A 15,460-nucleotide genomic window follows, 5' to 3' on the forward strand; every position below is an offset into this window, starting at 1 on the left:
TCCTTTAAAATTCCACAAAAATTTTAGAATTTCTTTACAAATATCCTCCACATGTCTCTGCCAATGCTCCCTCCCCTCAAAAAAATCTGCTGGAATTTTGATTAGGATAACATTGAATCTATAGATCAATTTCAGGAAAATGTGCTTTATTGACTCCTCTAATTTATGAATGTAGCATTTCTTTTATTAATTTAAGTCTTCCATAATTGCTCTTACATGCATGGAGAAATATTATTTATCTTCCTTAGATTTTTTTCTAACTATGTGGTGGCTATTAAGTAGTATTTTGAAAACAGTTTTCTAATTGTATGTTCCAGATATATAGAAATTAGCTGATTTATGCAGGCTGCACTAATGTTCACCAAACTTTCTAAATTCATTTACTACTTATTGTAATAGCTTATCCATACAATTTCAGATTTTCTATGTAAACAATCGACTTGTCTTGAATAATAACAATTTACTCCTTTTATTTCCTTACTTAATTGCCTAGAAGATTCAATAAAATATTGAAGAAAAGTACGAGAAGATATCCTTCACTTGTTCTACATATCAGGAAGAAATCTTTAAACAATTTTGTGTATGATGTTTACTGTAAAAACTCATGCACAGATTTAGGGTGTTCTCTTTTTTAGCTAGTTTGCTGAGGACTTTTTATCAGAATGATGTTGAATTTGTCAGATGTTTTCCTCCATTATTTTGTTAACATGGTAAATTAAACTGATTGATTTTAAACTATTAAACCTCAAATTTTCCTTTCTCCATTTTCTTTATCCAGTCATCTACTGATAGACATTAATGTATATTTTCATATTGTGGCTTAAAACACATGGCAGGTGCATATATCTCACTAAGATCCTGTTTTTAATTATTTCGGATAAATACCCACAAAAGGGATTGCTGAATCAGATGTTAATATATTTTAATTGCTTTAGGAAATGCCAAACTCTGTTCAATGATAGTTGCACCTTATTGCCATATGTGACGACATGGATGAACTTTGAAAACATTATCCTAAGTGAAATAAACCAATCACAGGGATAAATGTCCCATGATTTCATTTATGTACGTGCTAAGTTGCTTCAGGCATGTTCAGATCTTTGGGACACTCTGGACTGTAGCCCACCAGGCTCCGCTGTCCATGGGATTCTCCAGGCAAGAATACTGGAGTGGGTTGCCATGCCCTCCTCCAGGGGATCTTCCCGACGGAGGGATTGAACCTGCATCTCTAATGTCTTCTGCATTGGTGGGCGGGTTCTTTACCACTCGCGCCACCTGGGAAGCCCAATTTCATGTATATGAAGTACCTTAAACAGTCAAGTTCATAGAAGTAGAAAGTAAGGTGGCACTTGCCAGGAGCGGAGGAAAGGGGAAAATGGGCAGTTACTGCTCCATGGGTACCGAGCTTCAGGTATGAGAGAATAATTTCTTGAGCCTCACCTACTGCTTTTGGTCCAACTTCTTCACCTGCCATCCTCGTCTTTCAGTAAATGAGTCACATGCCTCAAGGGAATGTCTTACCTCAGTACATCATTTTTTTTCCTCCCCAGGATTTTGGTCCCTTGAGTTCTGTCTAAATAGCTTTCTGATAGTTTAACTACATTTAAGTTTACCCAGCCTTTGTAGTTGTCTTCAGAGGAAGGTTTGTCTAATCTATCGTAGCTAGAAATGGAAGTACTTCAGTTTCTAATATGTGATTTACCGTTTCAGTCTATTTGGATTAATTATTGGGCGTGTGGCATCTACATTTTCCAGGCTTTCAGGCTGTGACTTTTACCTGGATTCTTACATAATGACTACTTCTAAACCTTAATGTCATACCCTGAACCATCTTTGATTATTTACTGGTCTTCTACAGCTTGTGTTCATTTGTAAACCAGATCTGATAGGTGTGAGAAGTTAACAGTGGACTTGGTTTCGGTGCTCATCATGGGCATAATTGGTCAGTGAAGAACATATTGCCTCCAAGTAAAATGGGAACCGAAGAGTTCCTTCTGTTTATGTACAGATATCAGTCTCCTGAGCATCTGCTAATAGCCCGTTACCTTGTCAGTAGAGAGATTCTTAATACCTCTGCCAGTATATTTTAACACCACAAAGATGGGCATTTTATCAAGATGAATGCAGTGATTTAGGTAATTCTTTATTTATAGTCTCAGAAAGGAAAAAAAAGAAGTGAATTCCAAGGTGCATGTGTGTGTGTAACAAATTAAAATATGCCCCCCTCTACATTTTCATGGACAAAATCAGAAAAGTTTGGATACTGGTTTGGATCAAAGAACACAATGATATGTTGTACTGGTTCAGTTTTATTTTCTAGATTTAGGTAGGCTGAACTTACTGAATCCTCTTTAACTCAGGGTTACCGCCTACTTTTCAAGCTGAAGTTGCCTCAAGTGAAATGTGAAGATGTAAAAATATTTACCTCACAAGGCCACACTAGTTATCACTCTGTAAATATTCGTTTGCCTGAATCTAATGTTCAAGAGTGGGTAGGGAACACCAGTTTCTCTTTTCTTTATCCCTCCTATGCAGTACTCTGCAGGAAAATTGGCATGTACGGTGTTGGTCACAAGATTCAGCTAAATGAATAAACAGTATCCAATACTGGGGGAAGTTGAAGAAAGTAAGAGAAAAACATCTTAGATCTGAAATTATGAACTCCTTTGTGACCTGTTATAGGGAGTATGCAGAAGAAAACAAATTGGACACTGGGAATTATAATCACCAACATAAAGTCTGCCTTACTGCTTGGAATTGAATAGATGTCCAATAATTGACTACCCAGCTGGACATTGTGCTCAGTTAACAGAAGAAATTAGTTCAATTCAGTGGGATGGGGTTTGAAGACTAAAAACTGGAAGGTTACCCTAAATAAGGAAGCTTTCAGGAAAAAAGAAGGTTATGTAAAGTGATGGATACAATAGCTTATTCACAACATGCTTTCTCTATTTAACTGAATCATTTCGTTCACTATATTGCACATTTTACACAATTGCTGCAATTGCTGCAATTCTCCAAATGGCTCTAATATGACGAGAGAAACAATAGATTGTGTAATTCTCAATCTATTTACAATGATTTTTCTCAACTTCTTTGTGAAGGATGTGTATGGTAAGGAAGCATCCATGGAGGGATACAATTTTTAACCAGAGAGGGAAATACCTACCTCAATTTAAATCCTAAATGGAGGCAGGATGGATGTTCCAAGGACTCTGTATGTAATACCTTCCATCATTTTCTGTGATCCCTAAGTCTCTGGAAGTTGGTCTGCTCTAATCAAACCCAGAATTAGGTCAGATTATATCACTTCTGATATTAACATGCTTTAGCCTTCCAAGGAGATCAACCCGGTCAATCCTAAAGGAAATTAACCCTGAATGTTCTTTGGAAGGACTCAACTGAAGCTCCAATTCTTTGGCCGAAGAGCCAACTCATTGGAAAAGACCCTGATGCTGGGAAAGACTGAAGGCAGGAGGAGAAGGGCGGCAGAGGATGAGATGGTTGGATGGCATCACCAACTCAATGGACATGAATTTGAGCAAGCTCCGGGAGATGATGAAGGACAGAGGAGCCTGGTGTGCTGCAGCCCACGGGGTCATAAAGAGTTGGACAGGACTTAGCGACTGAACAAAAACAACAAACCCTTCCAAGTGAGGAAACATAGACAAGAGGTGGAGAGTGAGTAATAACTCTCTATCGCTGTGTGACAAATTACCACATATTCAGCTACTTAGAACAATTTTTCAATACTCTATTGAATGTTCTGGAGATCAGGAGTCTATGTAGAGCATATTTGGGTTCTCCAATCAGGGGAAAACAGGCTGAAACCAAGGTGCATTCCTTTCTGGAGGCTTTGTGGAATAATCTGCTACCAAGCTCATTCAAATTTTGGTGGAATTCAGTTCCTTTGAGATCCAGCTTGAGTCTCCATTTCTTTGCTGGCATGACCCAGGGGCAAGAGGAGCTCCTCAAGGCCACCTGCACTCCTTCCTGGGCAGTTCCTTCCCTCTTCAGAGCCAGTACTGGGGTGTCTCCTGCAGCTAGGTGCTGTGCTTAGTTGCTCAGTCCCATTCCACTCTTTGCAACCCCATGGACTGTAGCCCATCAATTTCCTCTGTCCGAGAGAATTCTCCAAGCAAGAATACTGGAGTGAGTAGCCTACTCCTTCTCCAGGGCATCTTCCCAACCCAGGAATCCAACTGGGGTCTCCTGCATTACAGGCAGATTCTTTACCAGTTGAACTACCAGGGAAGTCCTTCTTCAACTCCTTCTCCTGCCAAATCCTACTCATGTTTCAATCTCTTTTGTGAGGAAAAGCCATTCACTTTTCAGGGGCTTTCCTGATTATGTGATACCTACTAAGACTTACCTCCCTCTTTCAAGGCTACTTTTCTTGGGATCTTGTCTGCATGCTAAGTCACTTTAGCCATGTCTGACTCTGTGTGACCCCATGGATTGTAGCCCACCAGGCTTCTCTGTCCACGGGATTCTCCAGGCAAGAATACTGGAGTGGGTTGCCATTTCCTACTCCAGGGGATCTTTCCGACCCAGGGATTGAACCCATGTCTCTTATGTCTCCTGCATTGGCAAGTGGGTTCTTTACCAGGAGCACCACCTGGGAAGCCCCCTTGGGATCTTAACTATATTTTAAGGATCTCTTCCCAGCAGCACCAATCTACATTAGTCTTTGACTGAAGCAGTAGAAGGTGTGACTGCACCAGCGTGAGAATCTTACTCATGTATTCCTGGCTCTGCCCTCTGCTTGCTGTTCTCTGCCATGCCTCTTAAATACGATCCCCTTAACAAACATTTCTCAGAGCTACTGTCACTGTATGTCATCACTTTGGAGGCTCTAGGCAGTATGGAAAATGCTAGAGTGTTGGAGTAAGAAAGATTTGTAGGATTTTGAATGGGTTATTTAATTCCTCGGAGCCTCAATATGGCTCAGAGGGTAAAGCACCTGCCTGCAATGCAGGAGAGCCAGGTGTGATCCCTGGGTCGGGAAGATCCCCTGGAGAAAGAAATGGCAACCCACTCCATTATTCTTCCCTGGAAAATCCCATGGACAGAGGAGCCTGGTGGGCTACAGTCCATGGGGTCACAAAGAGTGGGACACATCTGAGTGACTAACACAAATGTAATGGAAATCACTTGACTTACACAAGTCCACAAACTAGATTCCTGACATTTCTTCCTTCTTTTGCATGTTCCGATACAACTCCTCCAATTCCCATCTACTTATCCTGGGAAATGGGAAAAAAAACTAAGATTTACAAGCCCTGGAGAAAAGGCGATTTTCAGTCAATAACCTAACCATTTTCTCAAGAAGTCTACATTGCAGTTCATTTTGGAATTAATTCATTAGTGTTAACTGGTGTACATTCATAAGAACTTTCATTTAAAAGCTCAGTATATTTCTTTGTTTTCACTATTCTTTAGGGATCCTAATCTCTTACTCTCCCAGGAGAGGAACACAAAGAATATTATATAACCAGTCAGTAGACTCCTAGTATTAGAAAAAAAAAGTCTCCAAATATCTGTTAAAATGCTATTGGTAAGAGATTTGGCAAGGTGATGATTACATATGAGTAGAACAACAGTTTCCATAATAATTGTGGGCTGTGAACAGATTTTGAAAAAAAAAATGCTTAGATGCAGCCTAATGAATGTACTCATTAACCTTAATAGCATCAGGTAGAGGAGAGGACGAGTTTGGAGGGGGCATGGATTCAGCCCTTCAGAGTCATTTTATAAGGTACATCCAACAGTGCTGTTTTCTCAGTTACAAATGAATATAGGCAGTTATCTGCAAAGAATTCTCTATAAGCTGAAATTTGCTTTTTAAAGTCTAATTTTCTAATGTTATGTTAAACATTTGTTAAGTATTTAGCATGTTCAAGGCATTATAATAAACATAAGGATAAGATGTCCAAAACATGAAATTTATAGTCAATTTAGAGAAAACATAAATAAAGGGTACCAAATTTTAATATGATGACAAATGCAAAATGCAAAGCATCAACATGTTACCTCTATGAGAGCAGAAATCTTGTCATCTGGTTGACCTCTGTATTCCCACAAATCTAACAAGTTATAAGTTACCCAATACTTGTTCAGTGAATAAGAAATAAATGTCACAGAATTTTGTAAGCAGAGAGGAACTATTAAACCAACGGGAGCTTGAGAAAGGTTTTAATAAGCTGCATTCAAGTTCAGTTTGTCTGCTTGATAGATGAATTGGACTTTATCAAATCAGGAAAAATGTGAGGGGTTGAAGGGGTGACTCTCCATGCAGAGGGAACAGCATACTCAAAGGCTTGGAGGTGTGAAAGTCTAATGTACTGGAGGAATAAGAATCAAGTACAGTGTCTCCAATACATGTATGCATGTGACAACTTCAGCAGTACCAATATCATCATGAGCTAAGTAGGACTAAAGAGTTCAGTGATCAAGAATAACTGTATGTGCCTGGCATACCCAACACTGCTCCCACCTCCCTAATACACACACCCACACCTGACACAAGTTTAATGACTATTAACTTCTCAGAGTGGGCTTCCCTGATAGCTCAGCTGATAAAGAATCCACCTGCAACGTAGGAGACCCTGGTTCGACTCCTGGGTCAGGAAGATCCCCTGGAGAAGGGATAGGCTACCCACGCCAGTATTCTTGGGCTTAGATGTTAAAGAATCCACCTGCAATGCAGAAGACCAAGTGGGTTGGGAGATCCCCTGGAGGAGGGTATGGCAATCCACTGCAGTATTCTTGCCTGGAGAATCCCCAAGGACAGAGGAGTCTGGCAGGCTAACGTCCATGGGATCACAAAGAGTTGGACACAACTGAATGACTAAGCACAGCACAACTTCTAGGAATAGTCATTCTGATTCCTACATTTTTGGTCTAGTATTGCTCCTTCTGACACTTTGAGATGATTTGTTTATGTTGTTTGCCCATGGCAGATGTCTCCCCAAGAATTCTGCAGAGTTATACTAAATAATCATGCTGCCATTTGAGAGTTCAGCTAATGAAATCCTAACCCATTGTATGTGATTAGCCTTCCATGTAAATAAATCAAGAGACAATAAATGTAAGAACTAAGTTTGGGAACACCCAGAATACTAATTGAGGTGATGGGAGAATAAATCTCTGGAAGGCAGGACCAGAATGCAATTTTCAGTAAGTGATGATTCAGTGACTGGGAACCTAATGAATTGTACTGTTAATAGGAAGATTGAGTAAGAAGAGAAGAGGATGTTCAGTCTGAAGGATAAATGAGGAAACTTCCAGTGGGCTAGAAATCTGCATCGCCCATTCAAGCAGGCCGTGTCTAATGGACTACCGGCTCCTTGAGGGCATGTATTGGAAGCTACCACAGTATCTGTGCAATTTGAATGTGCATAATATGCATAATATGCATTCACATGCTTATTAGATTAATTAATTGGAATAAAAAGGACACAGAGACTGTTACTGGAGGATCACTTGGCTCAACTTTCTGTGTTACACAATTTGTTGTTTTCCATAGCAATAACTTAAAACATATATTGAGGATCTTCCGTGGTAGTCCAGTAGTTAAGAATCCCCCTGCCAATGCAGGACACATGGATTTGATACCTGGTCTGGGAATATTCCACATGCCATGGGGTAGCTAAGCCCGTCGGCCATAGCTAATGAGCACATACTCCAGAGCCTGCATGCCGCAACTAGAAGGCGGCCCCTGCTCGGTGCAGCTAGAGAAATACCCAGACAAGCAAAAACAGAAATAAAGTAATTAACTGATTAAACAAAGGGAAGCCGGGGGACCTCCCTTGTGGTCCAGTAGTTTTTTAAAAAAGAAATATTAATACGAAATGAGGAAAGAAAAGAAAGAATATATTGTCTGTGATGTACAGATTTACATTTTGATAAGAGAGACAAATTTTTAAATTATTGAGCAACTCTGTTTAACATTCAATAATTAGTAAACCTTTCTCCTTCATAATTTTCCAATATTTTATTACCATGGATCCTTAAGGGATTCCACATTCCAGAATTATATTTTGCAATTAAATCTACTGATTGTAAACCTTGCAGGAATTATATTACAACCATGATCATTGGCCTGCTTTAAGTACCTATTAGTTAATACAAAAATAATTAAAATAACAATTCTAAAGTTAAAATGTTTATAAGGATATAATTGTACAGAGCATCAGATCTTTAGAGTGCTATGATTTTCATTAGTTTTATCTTTTTTTCGAGTGCAAACAGTTATTTCTCAGCATACAAAATGCTAAATACAATAGTAGAAGGTGGACTAAAATGGAACTGGACTACAGCAAAGAAAATTTTTAAACCTGCACTTTTTTACACTCATTAATTTTATATGCAGAGAACAGAAATCCAGGAGAAACAAAGTGCTAGAGAGCATATAAAAGGAAATTGGATCGTTGCAGACCCCCTACTTGTATTCATTTTCCTCCTTTTTCAAACTCAAACCTATTTTTCTGTATTTTAACCGAGGATATGGAGTGACAATGTTACTTACAGTATCACTAATGTTTCCCATAAACCATAAACATCTTCCTCTACCCACTATTCTCCACATAATTAGTCCTTGGATTTCTGAGAATTCCTTACAAATAACCTTTTCATTCCCACTGCTACTCCTTTAGCACAACCATCCATTAGTCTCCTTAACCACTGTCACATATTTTCTAACTTGATTCTCTAACACTCATCTACAACCTCTCCTACCAGGAGAGGCTTTTCTGTCTCTCCTTACTATTCTTTGTAACTCTGCATTCAGATGGGTATATCTTTCTTTTTCTCCTTTGCCTTTCACTTCTCTTCTTTTTACAGCTATTTGTAAGGCCTCCTCAGACAACTATTTTCCTTTTTGCATTTCTTTTTCTTGGGGATGGTCTTGAACACTGCCTCCTATACAATGTCATGAACCTCCATCCATAGTTCTTCAGGCACTCTATCAGATCTAATCCCTTGAATCTATTCATCACTTCCACTGTATAATCATTAGGGATTTGATTTAGGTCATACCTGAATAGTCTAGTGGTGTTCCCTACTTTCTTCAATTTAAGTCTGAATTTGGCAATAAGGAGTTCACGATCTGAGCCATAGTCAGATCCTGGTCTTGTTTTTGCTGACTGTAAAGAGCTTCTTCATCTGGGACTGCAAAGAATATAATCAATCTGATTTTGGTATTGACCATCTGGTGATGTCCATGTGTAGACTATCTTCTCTTGTGCTGTTGGAAGAGGGTGTTTGCTATGACCGTTAAATTCTCTTAGCAAAACTCTGTTAGCCTTATGCCCTGCTTCATTTTGTACTCCAAGGCCAAATTTTCCTGCTACTCCAGGTGTTTCTAGACTTCCTACTTTTGCATTCCAGTCCCCTGTGATGAAAAGGACATCTTTTGGGGGTGTTAGTTCTAGAAGGTCTTGTAGGTCTTCATAAAACTGTTCAACTTCAACTTCTTCAGCTTTACTGACCGGGGCATAAACTTGGATTACTGTGATATTGAATTGTTTGCCTTGGAAACGAACAGAGATCATTCTGTCATTTTTGAGATTGCATCCAAGTACTGCATTTCAAACTCTTTTGTTGACTATGATGGCTACTCCATTTCTTCTAAGGGATTCTTGCACACAGTAGTAGATATGATGGTCATCTGAATTAAATTCACCCATTCCAGTTCATTTTGGTTCACTGATTCCTAAAATGTCAATGTTTACTCTTGCCATCTCCTGTTTGACCACTTCCAATTTACCCTGATTCATGGACCTAATATTCCAGTTTCCTATGCAATATTATTCTTTACAGCATCAGACTTTACTTCCATCACCAGTTACATCCGCAACTGGGTGTTGTTTTTGCTTTGGCTCTGTCTCTTCATTCTTTGTGGAGTTATTTCTCCATTGATCTCCAGTAGCATATTGGGCACCTACCGACCTGGGGAGTTTATCTTTCAGTGTCCCATCTTTTTGCCTTTTCATACTGTTCATGGGGTTCTCAAGGCAAGAATAATGAAGTGGTTTGCCATTCCCTTCTCCAGTGGACCATGTTTTGTCAGAACTCTTCACCATAACAGGTCCATCTTTGATGGCCCTATATGACATGGCTCATAGTTTCATTAAGTTAGACAAGGCTGTGGTCCATGTGATCAGTTTGATTTGTTTTCTGTGATTGTGTTTTTCATTCTGTCTGCCTTCTGAAGGATAAGAAGCTTACGAAAGAGAAAAGGAAAGATATACCTTCTGAATGCTGAGTTCCAAAGAATAGCAAGGACAGACAGGAATGCCTTCCTAAGTGATTAGTGGAAAGAAATAGAGGAAGACAATGGAATGGGAAAGACTAGAGATCTCTTTAAGAAAATTAGAGATGCCAAGGGAACATTTCATGCAAAGATGGGCACAAGAAAAGACAGAAACACTATGGAACTAGCAGAAGGAGAAGATATTAAGAAGAGGTGGCAAGAATACACAGAAGAACTACCAAAAAAAAATCATAATGACTCAAATAACCACAATGGTGTGAACACTCACCCAGAGCCAGATATCCTGGAATGTGAAGTGGGCCTTAGGAAGCATCACTACGAACAAAGCTAGGGGTGGTGATGGAATTCCATTTGAGCTATTTCAGATCCTAAAAAACGATGCTCTGAAACTGATGCACTCAATATGCTAATAAATTTGGAAAACTCAGCAGTGGCCACAGGACTGGAAAAGGTCAGTTTTCATTCCAATCCCAAAGAATGTTCAAAGTACTGCACAATTGCACTCATCTCACACACTAGCAAAGTAATGCTCAAAATTCTCTAAGCTTGGCTTCAACAGTACGTGAACCAAGAGCTTCCAGATGTTCAAGCTGGATTTAGAAAAGGCAGAGGAACCAGAGATTAAATTGCCAACATTCATTGGATCATAGAAAAAACAAGAGAATTTCAGAAAAACATCTACTCCCACTTCATTGGCTATGCTAAAACCTTTGACTGTGTGGATCAAAACAAACTGTGGAAAATTCTTACAGAGATGGGAATATCAGACCACCTGACCTGCCTCTTGAGAAATCTGTATGCAGGTCAAGAAGCAGTAGTTAGAACCAGACATGAAACAATGGACTGGTTCCAAACTGGGAAAGGAGTACATCAGGCTGTGTATTGTCACCCTGCTTATTTAACTTATATGCAGAGTACATCATGAGAAACGCTGGGCTAGAGGAAGCACAAGCTGGAATCAAGATTGCCGGGAGAAATATCAATAACCTCAGAAATGCAAATGATGCCAGCTTTTTGGCAGAAAGCAAAGAGGACTAAAGAGCCTCTTGATGAAAGTGAAAGAGGAGAGTAGAAAAGATGATTTAAAACTCAACACTCAAAAAACAAAGATCACGGCATCCAGCCCCATCACTTCGTGGCAAATAGATGGAGAAACAATGGAAAAAATGATAGACTTTATTTTTGGGGGGGCTCCAAAATCACTGCAGATGGTGACTGCAGCCATGAATTTAAAAGTTGCTTGCTCCCTGGAAGGAAAGCTCTGACCATTCTAGACAGCATATTAAAAAGCAGAGACATTACTTTGCCAACAAAGGTCTGAATAGTCACAGCTATGGTTTTGCTAGTAGTCATGTATGGATGTGAGAGTTGGACTGTAAAGAAAGCTGAACACTAAAGAATTGATGCTTTTGAATTGTGGTGTTGAAGAAGACTCTTGAGAGTCTCTTGGACTGCAAGGAGATGCAACCAATCAATCCTAAAGGAAATCAGTTCTGAATATTCATTGGAAGGACTAATGCTGAAGCTGAAGCTCCATAATACTTTGGCCACCTGATGCAAAGAAACAACTCATTGGAAAAGACCCTACTGCTGGGGAAGATTGAGTGCAGGAGGAGAAGGGGACAACAGAGGATGAAATGGTTGGATGGCATCACCAACTCGATGGACGTGAATTTGAGCAAGTTCTGGGAGTCTGTCATGGACAGGCAAACCTGGTGTGCTGCAGTCCATGGGGTTGCAAAGAGTCAGACACAACTAAGTGACTGAACTGAACTGAGTCAATAGATAACCTTGTTTTATGGATATTCCAATCTAAAAACACTTTACTTTATACACACACACACACACATATAGTTCATGAATTCATATTCAATTCACAGAAAACAGCCCTGTACTCATGCCTGAATGCATCTGACTTTGTATGTAAGACATATCACAGATTTCTTGCCATTGGGAACTCTAGATAGCATATCAGTATTATATACTTAGGGGTATTTTAAACAGCAAAACCATTTTTTAAATTCAGTTTAATTGGAGGACAATTGCTTTACAGTATTGCGGTGAGTTCTGCCAGACGTCAGCATGAGTCAGCCCTAGCGCACATGTGTCCCCCAGTTCCTGAACACCCCTCTCAGCCCCTGGCCCACTCCATCTCTCCAGGTTGTCCCAGAGCACTGGCTGTGGATGCCCTGCATCACACATCAAATTCCCACTGGCTGTCTGTTTTATATGTGGTAATGTATATGTTCCTTGCCTGGAGAATCCCAGGGACGGGGGAGCCTGGTGGGCTGCTGTCTATGGGGTCGCAGAGTCAGACACGACTGAGGTGACGCAGCAGCAGCAGTATATGTTTCAATTCTAAAAACACAAAATACAAAAATTTGGCACTTAGTAGACAATGAAGAAAACTTCTTTATAGTAGCAAAACTAAAGCAAGAAAGCAGAGGTTCACCTGGCCCAGCTTCCGCTGTTAAGATGCACATCAGGAGACTCAAATTTTTTGCCACCCTGTGTATGTCTGAGAGTGACTATAAAGGTGGTAGGAGTATTGAAATGGGGGTTGCAAATAAATTTTAGGAAACCTGTGAATTTGCAAATTCAGAATCTGCAAATAGTGAAGAATGGCTGTATATCAAAGAATTGGAAAGAAAGTAATGAAATGGATTATAAGGAGATGGGTAAAATGCCCACCAATTAGAAGTGAGAGAAACTGTCCAGATGGATGGAGAGATAGACAGATAGACAGAAAGGAAGAAAGAATAGATACTAAATCTATAAAACTGTTTAAATGTGGTATTTTCAGTTTCTTTCCTTATCTCCCCCCACGTTTTCTATCTAATTTGGTAAAATTTCTGTCACCCAAGTGTTCAGTTCAGTTCAGTCACTCAGTAGTGTCCGACTCTTTGCAACCCCATGAACTGCAGCACACCAGGCCTCCCTGTCCATCACCAACTCCTGGAGTCCACCCAAACCCATATCCATTGAGTCAGTGATGCCATCCAACCATCTCATCCTCTGTCGTCCCCTTCTCCTCCTGCGCTCAATCTTTCCGAGCAGCAGGGTCTTTTCAAATGAGTCAGCACTTCGCATCAAGTGGCCAAAGTACTGGAGTTTTAGCTTCAACATCAGTCCTACCAATGAACACCTAGGACTGACCTCCTTTAGAACGGACTGGTTGGATCTCCTTGCAGTCCAAGGGACTCTCAAGAGTCTTCTCCAACACCACAGTTCAAAAGCATCAATTCTTCGGTGCTCAGCTTTCTTTATAGTCCAGCTATCACATCCATACATGACTATTGGAAAAACCATAGCCTTGACTAGTTGGGTCTTTGTTAACAAAGTAATGTCTCTGCTTTTTAATATGCTGTCTAGGCTGGTCATAACTTTCCTTCCAAGGAGTAAGCGGCTTTTAATTTCATGGCTGCAGTCACCATCTGCAGTGATTTTGGAGCCCAGAAAAATAGTCAGCCACTGTGTCCACTTTTTCCCCATCTATTTGGCATGAAGTGATGGGACCAGATGCCGTGATCTTAGTTTTCTGAATGTTGAGCTTTAAGTCAACTTTTTCACTCTCCTCTTTCACTTTTATCAAGAGGCTCTTTAGTTCTTCTTCACTTTCTGCCATAAGGGTGGTGTCATCTGCATATCTGAGGTTATTGATATTTCTCCCAGCAATCTTGATTCCAGCTTGTGCTTCCTCCAGCCCAGCATTTCTCATGATATACTCTGCATATAAGTTAAATAAGCAGGGTGACAATATACAGTCTTGATATACTTCTTTCCCGATTTAGAACCAGTGTTGTTCCATGTCTGGTTCTAACTGTTGCTTCCTGATCTGCATACAGGTTTCTCAAGAGGCAGGTCAGGTGATCTGGTATTCCCATCTTTGTAAGAATTTTCCACAGTTTATTGTGATCCACACAGTCAAAGGCTTTGCCATAGTCAATAAGCAGAAATAGATGTTTTCCTGAAACTCTCTTGCTTTTTCGATGATCCATCGGATGTTGGTAATTTGATTTCTGGCTCCTCTGCCTTTTCTAAAACCAGCTTGAACATCTGGAAGTTCACAGTTCACATATTGCTGAAGCCTGGCTTGGAGAATTTTAACCATTTACTAGCATGTGTGAGATGAGTGCAATTGTGTGGTAGTTTGAGAATTCTTTGGGATTGCCACCTTTTCCAGCCCTGTGGCCACTGCTGAGTTTTCCAAATTTGCTGGCATATTGAGTGCAGCACTTTCACAGCATCATCTTTCAGGATTTGAAATAGCTCAACTGGAATTCCATCACATCCACTAGCTTTGTTCATAGTGATGCTTCCTAAGGCCCACTTGACTTCACATTCCAAGATGTCTGGCTCTAGGTAAGTGATCACACCATCATGATTATCTGGGTTGCGAAGATATTTTTTGTACAGTTCTTCTGTGTATTCTTGCCACCTCTTCTTAATATCTTCTGCATCTTTTAGGTCCCTATCATTTCTGTCCTTTATTGTATCCATCTTCACATGAAATTTTCCCTTGGTATCTCTAATTTTCTTGAAGAGATCTCTAGTCTTTCCCATTCTATTGTTTTCCTCTATTTCTTTGTACTGATCACTGAGGAAGGCTTTCTTATCTCTCCTTGCTATTCACCCAAGTGGCGCAGTGGTAAAAAATTTGCCTGCCAGTGCAGGAGATGCAAGAGACACGGGTTCCATCCCTGGGTCAGCAACATCCTCTGGAGGAGGAAATGGCAACCCACTCCAGTACTCTTGAGAATCCCATGGACAGAGGAGCCTGGCAGGCTACAGTCCACGGGGTCACAAAGAGGCAGTCATAACTGAGGATGCACACACACACACACACAGGTGACCCAAAAGCATTACAGTAATGCCAGAATCTTAAGAGTCCACTTTAATAATGCAATAGAAAGCACTAGATAGTAGAAAAGTAAGTTTAAGTTTTTCTTGTTTATTCATTTTTGGATTTATTATTCCTTACTTAGAGATATCCTATCATCTTTAGCAAACCTTAAAAGCACATTTTTATGAAAATGTTAATATTTAATAATCTAAAGTCAATAGAGTACTATCTAACTTAGCTAATATGGATTGAACTTTCTTGAGACTTACATGGCAAATACTCCCCGACAAGCTTAAACAAAATAACCCTTTTCTGTCCACAGATACTGGAATTTTCTGTTT

General features: G+C 40.0%; 1 protein-coding gene and 1 long non-coding RNA gene across 3 annotated transcripts in view; one reads left to right on the top strand and one right to left on the bottom strand.

Annotated features, from left to right (window-relative positions):
• Nucleotides 1–15,460, top strand: part of GRM5 (glutamate metabotropic receptor 5) — a 585,267-nt gene that overhangs the window by 394,267 nt on the left and 175,540 nt on the right. The window lies entirely within an intron of this gene.
• The window catches only part of LOC136168835 (uncharacterized), a 190,612-nt gene that overhangs the window by 317 nt on the left and 174,835 nt on the right, over nucleotides 1–15,460 (bottom strand). The window lies entirely within an intron of this gene.

This window comes from Muntiacus reevesi, chromosome 5 (genome assembly GCF_963930625.1).
Source record: "Muntiacus reevesi chromosome 5, mMunRee1.1, whole genome shotgun sequence".
Taxonomy (NCBI): domain Eukaryota; kingdom Metazoa; phylum Chordata; class Mammalia; order Artiodactyla; family Cervidae; genus Muntiacus; species Muntiacus reevesi.